Raw genomic sequence first — 5,270 nt, forward strand, 5'->3', positions numbered from 1 at the left:
CTATAAATAATCTAAGTGGAGCCATCAAGCTTTTTGTTTGCTAGAAATATTTAGGTTTGCTTTGGTGGAGTCAGCCTGCTGTGTGTTTGTTAGACCAACCTTCCTTGTTAGGATTTTTATTCCTTTTAGTTTTGTTTTTCTAGTGTATGCCCGATTTTATTAGAGAACGGGCTTGGAAAAGAGATACTCTAGGTCGCTTGATTGGTGAAAAACCTAGTAGTTTTTCTTGTGGAAGCGGGGAGCTCAAAGATATTTCTTTTGAGAGCCCTGTTTTTGGAAACTTCAGCTTTGAGAACTTGTCTCTGAGTGACAAAAGTACCCCTAGTACTTCAGCTGTGCCAGCAATGGCAACTTTGAAAGCGTTGTTCAATCCGACTAGGACTACTCGTCCATCGTGTATTAAGTTAGCTGACACGGAGGCAACCTATGAATTGAAAACTGGAACTTTGCAGATCCTCCCAGTCTTTTTAGGGAAAGAAAATGAAAACCCCTATTTCCATGTTAGGATTTTGAGGAAATTTGTAGTATCCTAAGAATTAGGGGCTTAGATGATGATGCTTTGAAACTTAGGTTATTCCCTTTTTCCATGAAAGATAAAGCCAAATCGTGGCTATATAGTCTGACTTCTGAGTCAATTGAAACATATGAACAACTTACATCTGCCTTTTACAAAAAGTTTTTCCCTAGGCACAAAACATCGTCTATTAGGACACAAATCTGTATATTTTCACAACGAGAGGGAGAATCTTTGTATAAGTATTTGGAAAGTTTCAATGATTTGATATCCCAGTGTCCTCATCATGGTTTAGAAAAGGTTAGGCTAGTTCAGATCCTTTATGAGGGTTTAGATTATTCGACAACAACCATGGTTGAGTCCTTGTGCACTGGTGGGTTTGAAAACCAAACTATTGATGCAGCGATGGAATTTTTTAATGACATCGCTGATAAAACCCATTAATGGGAAAATAATGGGGATCCCCAGAAAACAATTCTTCTAAGTAGAGGAAATGTTAATAGGGTAAAAGGAGGCTTTGAATCAGATGCCAAAATTGCTACTATAGCAAAGAGGTTAGAAGCTTTAGAATTGGGTCACACTATTGGTAGAGGGAAGCCTTTTGGGGAAGGCCAGAATACTGAAGAGCACACCAATGCTCTTTATAATAACACTAGATTTGAGAACTGTCAGAAATTTGACCCATATTCAGAAACCTATAATACTGGTTGGAGAAACCATCCGAACCTCTCATGGTCTAAGGACCAATATCAAGGTCAGGTTAGTAACTTGAATGCTCCCCCAGGTTTTGGCTATACTAAGAATCCCTCAGGACAATCCCAGTTCCATAACCCTTCTAAGAATATAATAACTAGCTTAGAGGAATCTCTTATTATATTAAGAAATAGCCAGGAGATGTTCGCACAAACCCAATAAATATTATTGAATAACCAGGCTAGTTTTCAAGAGGAAACCAATCAGAATTTTGTAAATAGTAACAAGGCTATTGCTAAGTTAGATCTTCAAATTGGCCAAATGGCTAAGATTCTAAGTGAGAGAGATAATTGAAGTTTTCCTAGTCAGACACAACCTAATCCTAGAGGAGTTCATGAAATAGAAGGAAGATCATCTGATCATGTGAATTCTGTTACAACCCTTAGAAGTGGTAGAGTTGTAGACAACAAGGTAACCATGCCCGATAGTGAGCATACTTTAGTTCACCCCTCAGGACTATCCATAACTGAGGAGACTAATAAATTTTCTGATAATGCCGATTTGGTTCCTAAGAGGCCCTATTTTATGCCTAGAGCCCCATTTCCCCAGCTATTAGTACCAACAAAAAGTGAATCCAACTTTAATGACATAATGGAGGTTTTTAAGAAAGTTTCCATAAACCTTCTGTTACTAGAAGAAATTAGGCAATTACCGGCTTATGCCAAGTTCCTCAAGGATATGTGTACGCCAAAGCGAAAGCTTAGTGTCCCTAAAAAAGACTTTTTATCTAGTCATGTAAGTTCGATTATTCAGAACACCACATTTCCTAGGTATAAAGACCCAGGTGCCCATACCATTGCTTGTACAATAGGAAAATACCGGGTAGAAAAAGCTTTACTTGACTTAGGAGCCAGTGTGAATTTACTACCATACCATGTGTACTTAAATATAGGACTTGGTGAATTGAAACCTACCAAGATAACACTCCAGTTAGCTGATGGGTCTTTTAAAATTCCTCGCGGTGTGATAGAGGATGTTCTTATTAAGGTCGACAAGTTTATTTATCCAATGGATTTCGTGGTCCTAGATACCCAACCTGTCCCCGACCCAGAGAACCAGATACCTGTAATTTTAGGTCGTCCATTCTTAGCTACGTCTAATGCGATCATAAACTGTCGAAATGGTATCATGAATATATCTTTTGGTAATATGACTATTGAGCTGAATATTGTTAATCTAAATAATCTACATTCTGAGCTAGATAACACATTCATTGAAGAGGTGAACATGATAGGAACCTTAGTTCAGGAGTCATTACCAAACATCGTATCAGAAGATCCGTTACAGAGTTCTCTATCCCATTTTATCCTAGATTTCGACGATGATAGCAACATTGAACAAGTAAATGCTCAGTTGGATTCTATTCTTGCGTTATATATTGATCTATGGAACGCTATGTTCGAACAATTACTAGCTTCTGAGTCTACCTTAATACCTTGTTTAAAGGAGCCTCCTGAGTTGGAGCCTAATTATACATTTTTAGGCCCACCTGAGTCTTTTCCTGTGATTATAGCTTCTGATTTGGATAGTAATCAGGAGAGTAGGCCAGAGACCGTGATTCAAGAAAATAAGGAAGCTTTAGAGGATGAACCATATGATTATAACTTAGAGAAAGAAATTGACCTTTTTCAAGAACCCGATGGTCTAGAAATTAGGAATATTGTGACTAGTCTATGTAGAGGCACCCAAAATTCTAAGTTTGGGGGTAGTGATGGTTCTAGTTATTGTCAAGTATACCCATTGGAAGTCCCTAACTTGGGACTCGAGCCTAGTGCATTTGAGGTATTACCCGAGTCTATTTGGACTCCACAACCCGATCCTCCTGATACTGTCCAGAAGAAAATCCATGTATTAGAAACTCGTTTTCCGGATGAATCTGTTTGTCGAGACACTCATATGAAGCCCAAGTTGGCACCCCAGATAAATCCAGTTGTCTTGAGAGAAACTTTAGATCATGTTGTGCTCTTTATGCTCATTTTTCTGATCCTGATCATTTGTCTCATATTAGTGGCAGTTTTATTTGGTTTTGTTGACTCGCAGTTGTTTCGACTATTGATATATGATTTGAAAGGGTAATTATCCATTTTGTGGTACTTATGTCCGGCTGAAGACTTTAACTTAGCACCATTCTCATGCAACCAGGTAATATCTTTCGTTAACTCTTTTGCTTCAAATGGTAATTGTTTCTCCCTGTTCATGCTTTTAATTTTATCTTTTGAACATTTAAGACAATGTTAGATTTAAGTTTGGGGGTATGGGAGATACTTTTTTAAAAAAACTCCAGAGCCTAGAAATTTATGCTTTTTATCAAGGATGGCACTAACCAATCTAAGTGGATGGAAGCATTTTGGTTTTAGGAGTTGAGGGACCAATCTGACTAGATGGAAACATCTAAAGAGTCTATCCATAAAAGCACAGAGCTCAGGTGTTAGAAATAACATGATAGTTTCGCCATATCTCGTTGAGTCCTTTTCGTTTCTGTTTTTATTTTATTTTTAAAATATGTTTCTCGAAGTGATTAGGTGGGGCTCACGATTCAAGTTGTTACCACTGCTAGGGTGAAATAGAGTGATTGAGATACCGAAAAAAGAAGAAAAAAAATTGAAAAAAGAGAGAAATTTAGACTAGACCATTAGACCAAACGAAATAAAATTCAATAAAGTCGACCACTGGTACCCTTGTATATGCCAGTTGTGTTTACCTAGATTTAGGATTATCGACCACTGGTTCCCTTGTATATGCCAGTGAGTTGATATTAGTCAGGCCAGTATTTCAATCATTTAGGATACGTTCATTTTGGCAGTGTCCTTCAGACATATATGAGAAACACCGTTCACTTAGTCAACATCAAAACCATCAATGTTTTTCTATATCCATCTCTTAATCTTTTCATGTGATTAGTTTGACTCCAAATATGATGTCCATAGTGAAACTATCTTAGTAGAGCTCTGTCACTTATATATGAATTTTAGTATGCTTGAGTGAAAACTCGTGTACAACAATTGGAATTTCGCATCAGGGTACTTCCTCCCATAATCAATAAGTATGCCAACCAAGGAGGTTCTTTAGTGCATTCTAAGGTTCTGCTTAGATAGCTAGGGTCTGGAGTAAAGATTTTATGGGTATATCACTGGTAATCCCTCCCGAGACTATAACTCGGCCACTAGGGACACCTAGGGGTTTAAAGGCTTATTGCATACGCTGAATGCAATCGACGATGCCTGAGAAAGTGAGTTAGGATTTTATTTTGTAATTTTGATTTGCTCAGGACTAGCAAATAATAAGTTTGGGGGTATTTGATAGACACATTTATGTGTCTAATATATCTCAATTGTATATATTGTTAGTGCTCGATTTTATACTTATTTGGTTATTTTATGTATTTGTAGGTGTTTTTGGAAAAATAAGCTTTTGTGGCGAAATTGGCTCAAAATGTAGCATTTGAACCTCCGTAGATATCGTACCAGAAGCACCCCAGAAGTGTGTTGGAGACACCCCAGAAATACCCCGGAGGAACCCCGAAAAAATGCTGAAAACATCCCAGAGAAAGTGATTTTGGCACCCATCATTTGGATAAGGGCACCCCAAGGCACCCAGTGGTTAAAGGCTCCAGCGTTTTGGATAGGGGCACCTCACCTTCTTCAAGTTTCAAACAGGAAAAATGGAGGGAAATAAGCTTAGCAGTGACGTGATTTTTCTGGATAATTGTTGGACGAGTTTTATGGAGATTTAATTGCCAAACTCGGTTGGGCTGGACTTTTTAGAGCATAACAAGGTTTATGGATATTCTCGAGACTTGGCACCAAAGAATAAAAGCAAATTTTCTCGGATTTACTCCAGATATTTGGAATATGCTAGCTATAAAAAGGTTGGGTCAAGTCATAAAAAGAGGGAAAGTTTTAGAGAGTTTAGAGAACCACAAAGCCGAAAACAGTCAAGTTACAGAAAGTTCAGTTCTGTTGCTGCTGATGCTCAAGAACACGAAGAATGGACCTTGATAGAC

General features: G+C 38.0%; 1 pseudogene; it reads right to left on the reverse strand.

Annotated features, from left to right (window-relative positions):
* Positions 1–707: 707 nt before the first annotated feature.
* On the reverse strand, positions 708–807 carry LOC113362337 (annotated as a pseudogene).
* Positions 808–5,270: the final 4,463 nt, after the last annotated feature.

The sequence above is a fragment of the Papaver somniferum genome, chromosome 3, assembly GCF_003573695.1.
Source record: "Papaver somniferum cultivar HN1 chromosome 3, ASM357369v1, whole genome shotgun sequence".
NCBI classification, from domain to species: domain Eukaryota; kingdom Viridiplantae; phylum Streptophyta; class Magnoliopsida; order Ranunculales; family Papaveraceae; genus Papaver; species Papaver somniferum.